This window comes from Balaenoptera musculus, chromosome 4 (genome assembly GCF_009873245.2).
Source record: "Balaenoptera musculus isolate JJ_BM4_2016_0621 chromosome 4, mBalMus1.pri.v3, whole genome shotgun sequence".
NCBI lineage: Eukaryota > Metazoa > Chordata > Mammalia > Artiodactyla > Balaenopteridae > Balaenoptera > Balaenoptera musculus.
In genome coordinates, this window is record NC_045788.1 from 4,867,169 (window position 1) to 4,886,230 (window position 19,062).

Here is a 19,062-nt window from a genome sequence, read left to right on the forward strand (position 1 = left end):
GTCTCTTTTAGTACCTTTGCTTTCTGTGTTTATAACAAAAACAGAAACAATCATCACGTATTGAGGTTTTAAGACATGGAGCAAACAGCTAAATGGTTTACAGGTATTATCTCATTGTGATCACAATAATGTTGAGAGGTCGGTCTTATATTCCCTGTTATATGGATATGAAAATCAAAGCTGGGAAAGGTTAACTAATTTATTTAAGAATTTACAGACAGTGAGAAGCTTAACTTGGATTTGAACTCACATTTCTAAGATTCTAGAGGCCATGATCTTAATTCCGACATTATACTGTCAAAACATGATGGGTGCTTGCCTAGGTGAATTACCCTATTGATACACTAGCATTAAGGATACATAACACTATTAAAGAAATTCATATAATAATCAACAAATTCTGTACTTTTTAATAGCTCTTGAAATTGTCCTGAGTTACCATGCAGATTATCACAAAATCTCTGCCCCTCTGTGCTCGTCTAATTCCATTTCCTATTCCTAAAACAATGGCACTTAGGTTAGAGAACAATCTCTTTCCACTCTCCTCTGGGGGGACTAGCCTGCATTGCCTGAGGAACCTGAAATGACCTCCCTTAAGACTCAGTGCCGGGTGTCCTCACCACTTCCCTCTGTTCCTCTAGACCCACAACTAGAGTCTAACGCCAGCAGACCCCTGAAGGTGAAGTGCAAAGTGAGACCCATGAGGAGGTGCAATTTGGGTTCTCCAGGAAGCAAATTCTGGGGTGGAGATTTGCTTACAGAAAGTTTCTTGAGGCATGCTCTCAGGAGTAATAACTGTTAGAGGGAAAAATTGGGCTGTGCTGCCGTCACAACAAAGGCCTCAACCACCCCAAGGGAGAATTGGAGCTGGGAGCCCTGTTCATAATTGCACAGCTGGGGCCAGGGAGCTGGGCATTTAAGTCCCATGTGAACCCGTCCTTGGATGCTGGCTGCCCCAAGAAAGGGGCTGTGATGTCGGAGAGGGCAGCTGTCTTCAACTGAGCATAACTCCTGGAGAAGGCTGAGATCAGGGCTGTCAGCAGGTGCATGCCCAGCAGATGGACACAATTCCTTCAGCCTTGGAGGGGCGTCTGAGGACAGAATCCTCTACAAATATGCGTTCATTCTATTGTTATTTTCAATTTAACTACTTTGAGGGACTTTATAAGTTGTCATAGGCTTCAGTGGGATTTCCAAGTATTATGCTCTTTTTTTCCTAGAAATTTTTATGAGAAAATCTATTTCAAATACAGTTTATGCACTATGTTTTGTATCATGATGCATTTAAGAATCAAGCTCTCTCTAACTGTGAGGCCTCACTACATTTTTACCAATCTTTTGAGACAAGTGTAAACAAAGTGACATAATATGTTTGCAGACTCCTTATTGAGGAAAAAGTAAGTAAATCAAAATTAATTAGGCAGTGTTCTAGTCATTGTGTACATATGATAAATTGTTTAATCTTCACAGTAAATCGATGTGAGAGATAACATCGTTTCCATTATTCAGAGGAAGAAACTGAGGTTCAGAAAAGTTAAAGAAATTAGGCAAAATTTCATATCACTGGCTGCTTCATGAATTCCCTGTTTTAGTGAAAAAGGTATATGTCTGTATTAGTTATACATTGTTGTATAACAAGTCATCCCCAAATTAATGGATAAATAGTAAACTGTTATCATCTCATGTAATTTCTGTGGATCGTGGAAGTGGCTTAGTTGGGTGATTCTGGCTCAGGGTTCCTCATTCGATTGGTTGCTGAGATGTCCAAGGAACAATATGGAGGCTAGGATGGTTAAAATGTTGGAAGGGAGTGATAAGCAATGGGGCTACAGTCACTGAAAGCCTTGACCAGGGCTGGAAGATCCACTTCGGCTGTTGGTTGGAGGCCTCAGTTACTTGCTGCACGGACGTCCCCGAAGGGCTGCTTGTATGTTCTCACCACATGGTAGTTGGTGATAGAGCAGGAGGAAGCTGCAATGTCTTCAAGGACCTAGTCTCACAAGTCACACACAGTCCATTAGGGGCAGTGGGGATGGGCCACACTTTGGGGATGGGAGGCAGTTGAGTAATTTAAAAATTTGTAGACATATTTTAAAACCATCACAATGTTAAGTATGTTAAAGTAGCGTGTATGTTTTATTTTCAAAATTTTCATCACAAGTTCAGCACATTATAATTGAACCAACTTTCTTCTTTATTTTTAATTGGAGTATAGTTGACTTACAATTTTGCATTAGTTTCTGGTGTACAGCAAAGTGATCCAGTTATATATATATATACATATATATATATATATATATATATATATTCTTTTTCATATCCTTTTCCATCATGGTTTATTACAAGATACTGAATATCTTTCCTTGTGCTATACAGTAGGACTTTGTTGTTTATCTATTTTATATACAGTAGTGTGTATATGTTAATCCCTAACTCCTAATTTATTCCTCCTTCACCCCCTTTCCACTTTGGTAACCGTAGACTGTTTTCTATGTGTGTGAGTCTGTTTGCGTTTTGTAAATAAGTTCATTAGTGTCATATTTTAGATTCCACATATAAGTGATATCATATAGCATTTGCCTTTCTCTGTTTGAGTTACTTCACTTAGTATGATAATCTCTAGGTCCATCCATGTTGTTCCAAGTGGCATTATTTCATTGTTTTATATGGCTGAGTAATATTATACCACATCTTTATCCATTCATAAACATTTAGATTCCTTCCATGTCTTGGCTATTGTAAATAGTATTTCTATGAACATTGGGGTGCATGTACCTTTTCAAATTACAGTTTTCTCCAGATATATGCCCAGGAGTGGATCATATGGCAACTCTATTTTTAGTTTTTTAAGGAACCTCCATACTGTTTTCCATAGTGGCTGCAGCAATTTACATTCCCACCAACAGTGTAGGAGGTTGAACCAAATTTCTTGATTGCTACAAGAAGCAGGCCTTTTATATGGCAATATTTTCTTAGTTATGAATATAGATTTTCTCATGTACAGTGTTATGAAGTGGAAAGAATGTTCATTCTTTATGGAAATTTTGAATATTTTAAGTATTAAAAGATTGTCTTAATTAATGTAGCAATAAATATTTTCATGTTTAAAATTATTTTATTCATGAATTTATCCAGTGATTATTTATTGAGGGCATGCTATTCACCAGTACTGTTCTAGGTGCTGGGGTTAAAGCAACAACACAGGTATCATGATATACCTTCATACATCTTGCATTTTAATGGCAGAGATGAACAATAGCAAGTAACCAGATGAGTAAAAACCATAATCTAGATTGTGAGCTATGAGTCAGGGTAAGGTAATAGCTGGTGGAGTGTCTGTAGGCAGGGACATTGGAAGGCGGTGGAGGGGAGAGTAAGAGAGGGCATATTTTTGGTTACCAAAGACCACCCTGACAGGCTAACACTTGATATGCTCAAAGAACACTATGGAGGCTAGTGTGGCTGAAATGTTGGAAGGGAGTGACAAGAAATGAGGTTGGAAATGTGTCCAGGGACCAGATCCCAAGGGTCTTGGAGGCTATAGGAATTAAAGACTTTGAGTTTTACTTTAAGTGTTATATAAGCCAAGGGAGGCTTGAGAACAAGAGAATGATATGGTCTAACATACATTCTAAAAGCCAGATGCTTTTTGGAGAATAAACTCTAGTGGGATAGAAGTTCAACCAGGACTCCCAGCTGGGAGATGACCCAGAATCCAGAGATGACAGTGTCTTAGAATAGGGAACAGGACAGGGGAGGGAAATGGTCAGACTCAGGTACATTTGTACAGGAGAGAAATAAAGGGGTAAAGGCTAACCCAAAGGCTCTGACCTCATGGCACTACTCAGTTAATATATAAATGACTACTTTTCTCTATAATTTATGCTCGCTGCTGAAATGTTTTCAGACATTGTTTTTCCCCTTGAAGAAATTCAGAAAACTTAGTTTGAGAAAACGTTCTTTACCACTACCAAGTTATTAAATTAACTTTTCCCCTGTTACCCAAGCTTTAGTCACATTAATACTGCACTCAGAGAGCGAGAAATCAATAAAGCCTTTAAATACCCATGATTATTAGTTCATATACATTTATATAAAATTATTTAATAAAAATATCAATATTTAATTTTAATTTGGTATGAAGTGAAGTTTGTTATCAATTTTAAATTTCTTCTGATAACTTTTTATAGTTTAGGAGTCAAAATATTCTATGTCTGGTAATTGAATAATGAAGCAATTGGAAATGAACCTCAAAACTCTCTTCTTTAATTAATAGTCACTATTTTTGTAAAATTCTCAAGTGGATGGCCTCTCTTATTAGATTTTCTCTTATTTTCTGATTGAGCAGTGCTAACCAAATAATAATAGACTATGTTATGTCATGTATTAAATATTCCAAACTTTATTTCTTCATGTTCTAGGGTCATTAGTTTCCATGGATGTTAAAATGTTTTAAATGAGAATTAAAACGGATTCACTGTTCAAATAAGTTTTAGAAATATAAACAAAGTTGAAAAAATGTCCCAGAATTTTCTAGAGCATTCAGTGTATCAGTGTGCATTTTCTCTGTCTAAAGAGGAAGTACAATTTACATAACTAAAACTTATTGACCAAGTAATGGTTTAATTTCCCCTTTAGTAAAAGGCTTGCCTATCCTTTTCCCTTCATTAATATTACTCTATTCATTTACTTATGGAAAAGAGTATATATTGATAGTGGATTGAAATTCACTTTGAATTTAATCAGTATTATTCATTTTTTTCAATAAATATTTGTTGAGCAACTAGTATGGGTGTTTAGGGCCAGGGATACAGCAGTGAAAAAAATTGACATAATCTCTGATCTTGAGAATTTATATATGGTCTTCAAACTGAGTCCCCATATCTGCTGGAAGAGAAAAAGACATTCCCAGAAACTGATGAATGGTTTTTAGGGAATACAGTTCCAGATTTTCAACTCTGTGCATAATGTTTCCTAAAACGAATGTACCTGAGAAAGCTCTGGCAAACGGTTCCTGCCCACCCTCTTCTCCCCACAACCCTATCACAAAAGATATTTCTCTAGCTTTGCACAAGAAAAGGATACCATTACCCACCTCTTATCTCACTTATCTTACTTCAGTGCATTGTTTCATGGAGGAAAATCTTCCCAGCACCAGCCCCAGGTTGGTGTTGATGTTAAGAAAGCTAATAACCCTAATCCACTCGTCCTTGCTCACAGCCCCACCCGCACACTCACACACACACACACACACACACACACTTTGTTGTGTCTGTTGTTGTGTCTCCCTCTCTCTCCCTTCCTCCCCCTTTTCCTCCCTCTCTTACACACACACACACACACACACACACACACACTGTATCTATTGTTGTGTATCCCTCTCCCTCCCTTCCTCTCCCTTTTCCTCCCTCTCTTACACACACACACAATCCTGTTACTTAAGTGAGAAGTTTGTTGTTGTTTTATTAACTCTCAGTGCTGACCAGAAGGGCGGTCACCTCCAGGATTGCCCTGTGACCAATCAGGGTTGGAATTGCAGCCTCACTTTATGGCACATCCGTTATCCAATTCTGTGAAGAGGCCATCGTTGTGTGAGGAGTGGGGAGAGCCAAGCCCGTTTTGCTAACTCAGCAGTTCAGGAGTGTTGCTGCCTTAGCTTGAATCCTGGAGGCTTGGGTCCCAGGCAGCTGTTGATAATCCAAGGCAGCTTTTTGGAAGGAACTCACATCAAATTCCCTTCCCCATTTCTTATTCTTCACTTAAGCTTCATTGAGTCCCATCTCTTTTGAAATGAAAAGTGTGCTGACTAATACAGTTTGTTTTGTCCAGCAAGAAAATGGATGATACAGTGCCATAATGTGGAATTATCAAAACATGAATTACGGGAATTTTAATAAACCATCTCTCAACCAAACTACAATTCCTTCCTGCCCCCTGCCAGCTCCTGTAGCATTGCCTAAGGGTCCTGCATGATCAATTTGAATTATTTAGAGTTGGTCTCCCTCCCTCCCTTCCTTCCTTCCTTCCTTCCCTTCTTCATTTATTTTCCATGATACTGCTTGATTGGAATAAACAAGAATATGGCCTAAATGCCAGGCTTAGCAGATGCAAACCATGAATTGTAATGGTTTTTCCACCAGTCTTTATTTCAGCTGATCTAATTGTCTGCCAATTTGGTGTTTCCAGGGTGTGGAGGTCAGAAAAAGTAAATTGGGCTTAAAAAATGCTTTGGAGTAATTTACATCTGCTTTTAAGTAATGAGATTGCAATATCAGTTGATATAATAAAAACAAAATACTGATTTTCCTATTCCAAGTCCTTTTCCAAAGCAATTTATAATGATGTGATCTAACATATCATGTTGAATGTTTTGCTGTGTTCCAGGAACAGTGCTAGTCACTTTAAAATGATTATCTGATTTACTGCATAGAAACTATGAGATAGGTATTCTTCCTATTGTTATTTCTATTTTAAGAAGAATAAGCCTTGGGTGGGAAGAAAATGTCCTTAAATACTAAACACCTATAAGTATGAAATGCACACTGTTGGCACCCCCCAAAAAGTAAAATATTTTATTAACATTTTATAGGGATTCCATGTTGAAATGATACTGTTTTCGATATGTTGGGTAAAATAAAATTTGTAACTAAAGTTAAAAAAAAAAGAAAGAATAAGCTGTGGTTGAGAGAATTTAATGAACCTGCCCAGGGCCACACAGCTAGCGAATGGCTTGGCTAGAATTCAAATCAGGTCGATGTATCTCTAGAGCCTGAGATTTTACCACAAATATCTTACACAGAGTCACACAGCAAATGCTCAGATATGGTTGGTTAAATTATTAATTTCAATATGTCGTTTCTCTAGTGTTTCACTTCACATCTCTGCCACAGCTTCATGGTGGATAGAGGAACCTTACTGATTTGCCTTCTCATTCTGAGTGGCCATTGCCCATCCTGCCTGGGTGCCACCATGAGACACATGGAACTTATTTGAATGGAACCTGCAGGCTGTAGATGAGCCCAGCCAAACCCACTGAGATCAGCTGATTCCAATCTATTCAAATGTGAGCATGAGAAGAAATGACAGTTGTTTTAACCCAATGAGTTTTTTTTTTTTAATCGAAGTATAGTCGATTTACAACGTTGTGTTAGTTTCAGGTATACAGCAAAATGATTCAGTTATACATATATATATATATATTTTTTTTTTTCAGATTCTTTTCCCTTAGGGGTTACTCCGAAATATTGAGTATAGTTCACTGTGCTATACAGTAGGTCCTTGTTGGTGATCTATTTTATATATAGTAGTGTGTGTCTGTTAATCCCAAACTCTAATTTATCCTCCCCGCCTTCCCCTTTGATAACCATAAGTTGGTTTTCTATGTCTGTGGGTCTATTTCTGTTTTGTATATAAATTCATTTGTATCATTTTTTTAGATTCCACATATAAGTGATTTATGGTATTTGTCTTTGTCTGACTTACTTCACTTAGTGTGATAATCTCCATGTCCATTCATGTTGCTGCAAATGGCATTATTTCATTCCTTTTATGGCTGTGTAATATTCAATTGTATACACGTACCACATCTTCTTTATCCATTCAGTCCACTGAGATTTGCTGTGGTTTGTTACACAGCATTATTATGACAATAAGTGACATGTTGCAGAAAATGAATTAAGACGTTCAAAATGCACTGGCTGAATTTGGTCTGTAGACTTGGATTTTTTGTTTATTTTGTTGTTTTGTTTTTTCGGTCAGAATCATTTTAAACTTCTTTCTAATCTGAATGTCCTCAGGAGGACAGGTACCCTCCAATGTGCTATGGTTCCCAAAACTCAAACCAGTTCTACCTGGGATTTCTTACACCCGGTTACATTCCCACCTACCTGGCCCTTGACAGAATTTCAGCTTGTGATCTTTGCCATAGTCTGTAATGGAGAGGCCCTAAGCTTTCACCTGGTGTATATTTTATCTCCTCCTTGATTTAAATTTACTCTCTAGAGATCTGTATCACATATTGAATCTTTGGAGTAAGTCAGAAACCTGGATAGATTGTGAAAGTCAGTAGGAAATAGTCACTGTTTTGGGTTGTTTTTATTTAGTTTATTTTATATAAACATATATATTATATTACATTATACTATATTATATTGCATTGTAATGGATTAATAGAATTTTGGAATTTTGTTTAGATATGTAACATATTAAATATATGTAATATTCAATGGAATAATAGAATTATAAATTAGATTAGACCTGAGAATATAAGGCATTAAAAACTGCTTAGTTTACTTGGAAAAATTATGTGGCTTATATCTGTTTAATGATTTAATCAAAAGTGGAAGTCTTTACTACTGACATAGAGAAATCAAGTGAACTGTTCATTTATAGTACAGTTACGAGTGTAATTTTATCCTTCAAATTCTTCAATTTTGGTCACATAAAACTTAATATAAATCTTAGTGATTGTTCTTTGTTTATTCAAAGTAGGTATAATTGAATATGTACATATATTTCCCAATTACCTGTTGGATACATGCAATGTAATCTACAGTAAAGTTTTCCTTGGTTCAACTTTTCCTTTGTTTTTATGGGATAAGCCTAAAAACTTTTCCATAAAATAAATTACTTCTCCCAATACAATTTAATTTAGAAAATTACCTGTTTTTGACTATTTTACAATGTGCTCCAAACAGAAAACTGACCTGAGGATGACTCGACTCTATCCATCACAACTGGAATGTAACTTGTCTTAGATGAATTCATCAACAGATGATGGATTTCTTAGGCATTAAAAGTAACTCATTCAGTAAATCTCAGGGTATTTGCCATCACTTATGTGAATGAAAATGAGAGATAATGAAAGAAGAAAGTATCACTGGAAGAAGATCAAGGAATTGCTTTCCTGCCATGGTAGTTCTCTGAGCATTCCAGGTAGCAGACTTGGGGAAAAAAATGGCTGGTGGGTTGTCCATTTTAATTAAATGCCAATGAACTACCTTAAACGAGATTTTAGTCAAGCCACAATGTCCTTTGTATATGAACATATGTAGCAAAGGGCTGTCAAGTCATTGTGTTTTTAAGAGAATATCTCTATTGAGTATTCTAGAACAGAGAGAAAGATAGTGAGGAATAATAGTCCTGAGAACATATGGTTAATGAAATTGCAGCAAAAGTGAGCGGTTTTAGAAAAGTTTATCTGGTCTGCAAAAATGCGTGTTGGCGCTTTGAATTGAAACCCTGGGTGAATATTTTCCTTTGACTCTTTCTTCTTAGTGGCCATTTGTTTATCCCACTTAGCAGATCCCCTGCTGCCTGCTCTACTGTCATTTTGGTTGGAACAGTTGTGCTGAGCTACTATCATCAGTTGTCCTCCTAGTTGAATCTGCCAAGGCTGACAATTATTATACTAAAAAGTGCTTGTTCAGTAATGTTCAGTCATTCAGATTACCTTCCTCATTATTTTTCTACCCTGGAGGCAGTGGATATGAACAGTCCCCAGCTCCTTCACCTGGGACTTAGAGAAATTTGTTTAGATCTCAGTTATAATTCTATCTCTGATTAATGGCAAAGAGATTTGAGTCTCATTTCTCAGGAGCAGCTGGGGTCCTAAGTAGCTACATATAGACAACCTAGATATGACTTCAATGTCTCCAAGTTCACTGGCTTGAGGGAAAGTTCTGGACACCAAAATACAGAGGGTAAAAAAAAAAAAAAGTAGAAGCAGGATGTTCTGAATAATTTTTAAAAGTGATTACAGTACTTTATACATAAAATTATTTTTAAATATCACCTAACCTCAGCATTTGAAATGAGGTGGTATTAGAAAGAAAAGTTGTTCATGAAGAGCTCATCTCTCTGAATCTTTCCAGCAACTGGAAATGAAGTGAAAATTGAAAGGGAGGTAGAAGCTTGTAGCTTTCTCTTCCCAGCTTGACAATGGAAGAGTCCCAAATACTGTGGAAGACGAAATTTGGTTTTGTGTTCTGGACTGAATCTCCTTCCCCATTTCTTAAAAACCCCTCCCCTTTAATTATCTCTTTTTTCTCTACTAGAAGTTTTCCGTGTGTGTGTGTGTGTGTCTGTGCGTGCTGTATTAAATCACACAAAGCAGAGTCTTTCCTTGTACCTCACCACCCCCACCATTTGGCATCATGTATCTAATACCCTTTACAGTAAATCATGACAAGGAAGTTTCTGCACACAGCATCTCTTTCCATCATCAGAAGGACTAGTTCATTTCCTCTCTGACTCTCCTTCCTCATATTCAGCTGAAGTCCTCGTCTTTTATATTTTGAAAGACTTATTTTTTTTAGAGCAGCTTTAGGTTCATAGCAAAATTGAGAAGAAATTACAGATTTCACATATACTTGCTGCTCCTACGTATGCATTTGGGATATATAACCCAGAACGCTTTCTGCTTTGTCCCTTTTAAACTAAATGACAGTGGCTTCTGCTGTCTGAGTGACAAAGATGTCAAGGAGATAATTGTGTGGCAGTCAGCCACAATAAACTGCTGACTTTGAAGTTTTGTTCAGCTCTGGAACATTGCAAATGATAGCCTGTTAATAGGGTCCATGAAATTGGAGAACTGCAACCTATCCTAGTTGTGAGAACTGGAATTTTAAATTAGTCTCTTGATTTGGTGATTGCAAAGCTCAGACCTCTTGCATAATGTAGAGTAAAAAAAAAAAAAAAAAAAAAGAGGTTGAATAGTTAGTATTTGACGCAAGTCTGTGATCTTCCAAAGAATCAAACAAGTCGGGGCTTCCCTGGTGGCGCAGTGGTTGAGAATCTGCCTGCCAATGCAGGGGACACGGGTTCGAGCCCTGGTCCGGGAAGATCCCACATGCCGCGGAGCAACTAGGCCTGTGAGCCACAACTACTGAGCCTGCGCGTCTGGAGCCTGTGCTCCGCAACAAGAGAGGCCGCGACAGTGAGAGGCCCGCGCACCGCGATGAAGAGTGGCCCCCGCTTGCCACAACTAGAGAAAGCCCTCGCACAGAAAGGAAGACCCAACACAGTCAAAATTAAATTTAAAAAAAAAAAAAAAAAGAATCAAACAAGTCAAGTCTCAGACACAAGAGTTCATTTTGATTCTGAAGCTATACAAAATGTCTAGATGTTCTTTCTTAAATTGGAACTTTACAGTAACTTCAGTTACTGAGCCAGTCTGAGCCCATATTAAGTATCCAACTTACCCTGTTGGTTCATATCGAGCTTCATGTCATCTGAAAAGCCCAAGACCTTTTTAATATTAGTAATACTGTAGTTAAGCTATGTCTTCCACATTCTGTATTTTTGAAATTGTTTTGAATTTTGTTGTTATCATGAGTTAAGATGGTGTATTTGCCTAATCTAACCCTCACTCACTGTTCTGTTAATCACATCTTCCTGATTTTTCTTTGGTGTATCACCCTTCTCTAACTTGTATTCATGTGTTTGTGAGGATTCATCCTCCTCTCTGAGCTGGGGATGGGATTCGTGTCAAGCCAATCAGATACCACAATCCTTTGGCCACAGTCCAGTATTTCAGAGCCAGTGATATACAATTCTGGGTCATTTGTAGAGATGTTTCAAAGAGCGTTTTTCTCTTCTGAACCTGAGAAGCAAAATATCAACCCCCTCAGTGACAGGAACCTTCTCAAGAGTAAACATAGAGGAAAGCAGAGGAGAAATCTACAGAATAGGAGATCTCATCTAATGACACCTTTTGAGGCCCTTCTTTAATTTTTATTTAATGTTCACCTGTAGAATCTTCAGTTACCTGAGCCAGTAAATTCTCTTCTTCTCTGCTTAAGCCTGTTTGAGTTGGATCTCTATCTTTAGCAAGCCAGAGAGTTGACTAATACAAACATAGCTCAATGCAATAGTGACTGCCATTCAATGTCATTTGCCTTCTCTAGTTTTTCCAGCCCATCAACATTTTTGAAACCCTGATTCTATCCCAGCTTTGCATCGTCAGAAAATTTAATGTCGGTCTTCTCTGTATTTCAACTAAGTTTGTTGACACAAATCTGGAACATCAAATGGCAAGTCTCCAGTGTCTAATTAAGACTTTATTCCCATAATTGTTTACCATGCCCCCAAAACATACCATATGAGACAATCTACCTTGTCTAAGGAATAATCCACCCTACAAACTTGTCATCAGCACGATTTCTTTGTATCAGCGTACGATTTCTGAGATTTATTTTTCATCATTTTACAAAATCAGGAGAGCAAATCCCCATCACCCATCAAAAACTGTAGCGTCTGGAGTCAGACTGCTGAAATCCCGACACTAAATCTGCAACCAATTGTTTGACCTTGGGCAAGTTATCTAGCCTCTCTGAGCTTCAGTAACTTTATCCATAAAATGAGGATAAGAATTAAATCTTCCTCAAAGGGTTGTAAGAATTAAATGCGAATAACATATATAAAGAATTTAGCCCTGTGTCAGTTAGTATTCCAGCACACAACAGATGACACATTCAAACTAGGGTGGTTGGTTCACGATGGTTTAATATGGAGACCATTTACTAAGGTGTGGGGAGCATGTGGAAGAATCATGAGGATAATGGTGGAGTTGATCACACCACAGGTTTAACAGCAAGAGGAAGGAACAGCTGCAGGAGCTCAGAAGCAGAGTCAGGTAAACACAGAAACCTGGAGAAGAGCAGTGACCATCAGTGGGAACAGGGGAGGGAAACATAGCCAGCCTCACGCAACCCCGCATGGATGGAGCAGGAAACCAAATTCCAACCCCCTGCTCCTCCTTCCCTCTGATACCCCGCCACGGATCCCCAGTGGCTAAATCCAATTAAGAGCCAGAGGACAAGGAAGCCAGTTGATGCAGTCAATGTAGATTAGTCTCCCAGTCACAGAACAGGGTGGAAAAGAATGGAGAGTCCTGCAGTAGCCAATGGAATACATCCATCAAAAGCTCAATTCCTAAAACAGTACACTCATAAAAAATATGTCTTTTTTTTTTAACCAAAATCATTTAGTAACCTATTCAGTTTCCCTAACAATCTTGGAATATAATTATCCTAGATTTGCAGAAAATTTAACATAAAATGTCCCATTTTTATGTTACGTATTAGGTTGAACCACGTGAAATTGTCATTTTGTGGGTCAAAAATAGCTTACTGCCTATACTTTCATGTGATTCAAAGTAATATACTAAAATTGAATATTCTCTAGTCTGATGGGACTAGATTTATGGTACACTTTGCATTAAAGGAGAATGATGGAACATTTGGCTGGAATGGTAGACTGGAGACAGGTAGACAAGGACATTGGATGTCATGATCAGAAGTTCTAAACTTAGCATGTACTAGTTAAGAAGCTACTGGGGTTGTTAAAACTAGGGTGTGATGCTTTCAGGGTTAGAAAGGTAACATTTTCTAAGGCTAGCATGCCATCTGCCTCTGACAATAAGCCTGCTTATTACCTGTATCTTATATATTCTGTCTGTTGCTTGGATCATAGCCAAAGAGAGAGTTTGTATTGTTATTAATCGTTTCAGAAGGCTCCATTCATGATTTACATCAGTCATATTGACATCCTTAGAGGTTTTTAGCTACTTTTGGCAATAGCTTTCCCACTTTTGGCTTATTTCCATGTTCTGCATAGGCATCTTTTATAGTCATTTTGTTAGTATGTCATTGTGAAACCCCAAAACCTCCCTAGACCGCTACATAAATTACAAGGCATTGTTGAAACGAAAGGTAATTTGATTATAATTTGGAGTCTCCATCCTTAGGATCATGCCTGATCATATATATTTTAACTTTCTTTGATATGATAGACCCAATAATGAGAATATCCATCACTGCAGGGTACATTTAAGAAACATGCTTAACTATAGAGTCTTGGGTGTATATTTCTTTGCTTAGCATGTAGGAATCTGTGATGCTTATCATTTATTATCAAGATCTGAAGTTCTTGATGTCAGAATATTAACTATTTCTTTTCTGCCTACAACCAAAAGAATTAGAATTAAGCTCCCCACATAAGGCTAGTTTCACCAAACTTTTGATTGATTAAGCTGTCAGGAATGTAAGTAAAGAATGTGTTTGGAACTCTGCTTTAGTAGAATAACGTTTACTTCAGTCTGTAGATTTTGATGATAATGACACCAACAGCAACACTAATAACATTTGTCAATGTTAATCCTGCTCCAGGCTCCATTCCAGCTGTTCTGCGTGTATTATCTCATTTAACTGCCTTGAACAACCCTGTGAAACAGATGCTACTATTATGCCCATTTTAATGATGAAGAAACTGAGGTAAAAAAAAATTGGGTAACAAGTCCAAGGGCAGGCAGATAGTAAGTAGGACAGCTAGGATTCCAAGGAAGGCCATTTGATTCCAGGGATCGTGAAGTTAGCCAATAATTTATAAAGTCTCCTCAGTAATTTAGGGAGCCTACCACTGACACATTTTGTCTCTCTTGGATGTTTGTATTTAGTTGAGAGACATCTTTCTTGTATATTAGTCATCCTGTTGTCCTTGCAAATCCTAGTCTAGCACTTTGCTCTTGGTTAGTGCTTAATAAATCCAGATGGAATTCAATTTCCTATACCGTACACCCTGATGTTCATAGCGCTTCTGCTTTTTCTTCTCTCTCTCTCATTCAAGTATTTCCCACTCTTCCATTCTCCCTGGGTTTGTGACTTTCTCACAATACTTTTGTCACTTGATGTAGTTCTCTTGCTTTTCCTCTTAGATCACTTCATATATAGAAGACTTATTCCAATCATTACTCTTATTGGACCCAAACTTGGTGGCCTCTGTGTATCTCGGTTGGCAGCATGCTTTAAAATACAGTCTTTTGTGTTTTTTTTTTGGCTGTGTTGGGTCTTCATTGCTGCACGTGGGCTTTCTCTAGGTGCGGCGAGACGGGCTACTCTTTGTTGTGGTGCGTGGGCTTCTCATTGCGGTGGCTTCTCGTTGCAGAGCACGGGCTCTAGGTGCGTGGGCTTCAGTAGTTGTGGCATGTGGGATCAGTAGTTGTGGCTTGTGGGTTCCATAGTTGTGGCTCGTGGGTTCCATAGTTGTGGCTCATGGGCTCTAGAGCGCAGGCTCAGTAGTTGTGGCGCACGGGCTTAGTTGCTCCGCGGCATGTGGGATCTTCCCGGACCGGGGCTCGAACCCGTGTCCCCTGCATTGGCAGGTGGATTCTTAACCACTGCACCACCAGGGAAGTCCCTAAAATATAGTTATTTGGTTGATTAACCATGCTCTGCTGTGGGGAAAAGTGAGTATTATCTGTATTCTTCCCTGTCATTTACTCCTGAGAACAATTGAGCAGTCTCTCCTCCATGAATCTGCTCCCTTTTACCTGTGGTCCTCAATTGATTTAGTTCCTACTGTTTATCTGAATCCGTTTCTCTAACCCCCGAACATCATTGAGTTTCGTATATGTTGTGTAAATGCTCTTGGTGGAGGCGAGGCTCCTGCCAGAGTGTCCTTGTCCTCCTGGTAAGCGCCCTACCACTTGCTGGCACCATATCTTTTTAATCCTAGTTGTCAAAGCCTAGGAAAACGAATACATTTTACCTTGGCTCTTTACTTTCCATTTCTGCTTTTTCCCTTTTAGCGATGCCTTTTCACTCGGACTCTTCGTGTTCACTGTTCCTAATCACTCATCACTGAGCCACCAGGACACTGCATGTCTTTACTGCCTGGGACACCTGACAGGATCCTTAGTGCTCCTGGATGCCAAGATTCTCTTCATTTTTCTGCAGAGTGGTCATAATTTTGTAGCTTACATTCTGCCTCTTAGAATGAACCACAACCACTTGTTTCTTCCAGAAAATCCCCTTGAAAATAGCCCTGGCGCATTGCTTCTTTTATAGAAGTCTCCTCGATAAGGTGGGAGTTTGGAGGAACGTTTCCTTTAGGCTGATCTGGCCACTGTTCTTTCTCCTGTCTTTCTGCCATATTTTCCCTCTGAGCACAACTTACCAATGACGATTACTTTAGCAGCTACTCACGGCTTAGCTCACAGTATTTCAAGACAAAGACAACACTTTTAAAACTCGTTTTGAAATGTCGTTTTCAAGAAACCACTTTTTTGGTGCAGGCGCGGTCATGCTCTGGGTTTCCGTGATAAGTAATCGCGTTTTCTTTTTAGTTGAAGGGTATTATGCTTGGATTTAGTGCAGCATTTTGCTTAACATTCAAAAGATCTTTGAAAGAAAGAAGTAGGGGAGATTTTGCTATATGAGCAAAGGGAACAAGGCTGAACAGCTCTGTATCTCACGAGAACTTAAATGGCATTACCTGGCCCTATGAAGACAGGGTGGGAAAGTTTTGTCGGTCTTCTAGTATTTCTTCGCACTCTACTAGTTATTCTGAACCTGATTGCTTTTTAATGGAGATCAGACTAAGTGATATAAGGGTTTTCACACTCTTCACCCAGAACACTTTGTATTCACTATACGGTTCACTGATACCCAGATGCAAGCTAACATTAAATTACTCAGTGTTCAGTGATTTTCTTGCACAGACGGCGATATATAAATCTGCAGTGTTGACTTTATGTGCAAATCTTTTGGGTAACCTAAAAACAATGTAAAATGGTTAAGTGGTGCTATTTTTAAAACTTTCCCATTAAACATATGTTTAAAATATTTGACATCTAAATCTTGAAACACTCTCACAAAGGATAAATTCGACACGTCTCTGCACTGATTTCAGATATTTTTATTCAATTATCATATACATTACTTTTGTGAGAATATCAAAGAAACTAAAATGTGCAATATTTCATTGCCCTGATTATTGCTTTTACCATACTTAATGTTACTTTTTAAAATATTTATTGATGTATTTTTGAATTAAAATATTTGTGATGATTACAGTATTCTTGAAAATAACATGCCAGTAAGAAAGCTGGTGTGAATTAGCATTGCATGATACTACTTATGAGATCATTTGATAGCTCCAACATCTATTTATATATTTTTATTGCACAATGTGTTAAATCTGTGATACATATTTTTACAGTATACTGTATTCAAGTTGACTTCTTTCTCTCTCATTTTAAATGTCTTTCTGTCAATAAATTTTAACCATGTAAATTCCCTCTTTTGAGATTCAATTCATGATAATTAGGATAGGACTTTAATTTAATGTATTATCCTGGTAAGATGACCAATCATCTGGTTTGCCCAGGACTGTTAGGTTCTCTGGGAGCAGGATTTTCAGTTTTAAAACTGGGACTACCTGCCCCAGGAAAATCATTTTTGTTTGCTTGGACTCAGGGATTTCCCAGGATGCAGCATTTTGTGTTAAAATGACGAACGTTCTAGGTGAACCAGGATGACTGGCCACCCTACATCCTGATTATTACTCTAGTTTTAGCTAGAGCATTTTTAGTCGTGGTTCTTGGTACCGAAGTAAATATTAAAGGCAATCTGGTGTGACCTAATACAAACTGCTCAAATAAGTTTTTACTGGAAATTGTTTTTTTATGTTTTTAATTTCTTCTTGATCAGAAATTGTTCAAGGAAGTTATTCCCGGTATAATCACTTTGCTTTCCGTGATGATAGCCATGGGGTTATTTCAGTTTGCCTTTGGCTCTCAGGATGTCTTCCTCCCAGTGGAGTGATGCCCTGAACTTTGACAGATAACATCTCCTTCCGTTATGTCCTTAGAACTTCTGGGAAACTTGAGGTCTTTAAAAAATAGTCCAACCCCTTTCCTCCCAGGATTTTGCGCTTCCCTGTGTCTTCAACACGTCACACTGTTCCTCTTCTACTCTGGGACCTCACTCCATGCAATTGCGATGTTTGGATAAGAACTTAGTCTCTGAATTTCAGCTCAGTCTTCGTTGCTTGGTGTGGTGGTTGAGAGCAAGGATTTCAGAACTGGGTGATGTAGCTCAAATGTTGCTTCATGCTTTGCCAGCCATGGAACCTTGGGCAAGTTACCTCACCTCTCTGTGCCTCTGTGTTACCGAACGCAAGTTCGTGTGCCCGACACACAGTGAGGCCAAGCAAACCTAAACATCGGAGTTTGGAGCAGAGAAGGGTTTATTTCAGGGCCATGCAAGGAGGTGGGTGACCCATGCCCCAAAACCCTGAACTCCTCGAAGGGTTTCAGCAAAGCATTTTTAAGGGCAAAGTGAGGGAGGGGCATGGTTAGCTGTTGCAAACTTCTTGGTGTGGGAATCCTTTGTTCTTGCAGCCGTCCTTATAGGTCAGGTTGCAATGTTCCTGTAAACCTCCAATAAGGCAAATATTATTATCTGTTCTGAAACTTTTTTTCTCTATATGTAAAAGGAAACTTACCTTAAAAGGTCAGAGCTTTGAGAACGGGCTATCCTGTCTATATCAGGCTATAGGCACCATCCTTTTACGAATGGTGCAGAGCCAGCATGACTAAACACGGGCAACAGAGCACAAAGGTTAAAATAAAAGAAACAGATCTAAGGTGGAGTCAGATTTCTTCTTCCCTATTATATCTGTACTCTCAGCTGCTTAATTAGGGGAGTAATAGGATCTCTACTTCTTTGGGGGTACTGTGATGATTCAAATGAATGCATCTAAAGCACTTAAATCAATCCACAACGTGTAGTAAGTATTTGGTAAACATTGATATTATTAATCTTGATTTTTTTTAATCTGACAGTTGTTGTAAGTTACCACCTGCCTGAGTGCCGTTACCCTCACCCCCTGGTTTTACTGAATCGGTTCATTTGTAAGGTAATTTGGTAGATCTTTGTTAAAACCTAAGCATCCAGAACGAAGAAAATCACCTCTTTAATTAATTCTGAACAGTGCTGGACCTTACCTGTACTGAGTCCTTTAATGAACCCAGCATCACTGGCCCCAGGCAGCCCGTTCACCCTCTCCTAACTGCAGGGTACCCTTCGAAGTTCTTACTTACAGCCTTCGTCTATCATAAATCATTCCTTTCAGCAATATGAGATGCCTATGACTCGACCTGCAGTATATTGGAATCCATGAGAGGATAAAGTACTTTCGACTGAAATTCACTGAATCCTCATTTTGATATAAAATGCATCTCTTAACTTTCAAGCCGTATTTGAATGTCTGTTTGTTTCA

At 38.4% G+C, this 19,062-nt stretch overlaps 1 protein-coding gene across 3 annotated transcripts in view; it reads left to right on the plus strand.

The window, feature by feature from the left end:
* ZNF385D (zinc finger protein 385D) overlaps positions 1 to 19,062 on the plus strand; it is a 953,569-nt gene that overhangs the window by 312,254 nt on the left and 622,253 nt on the right. The window lies entirely within an intron of this gene.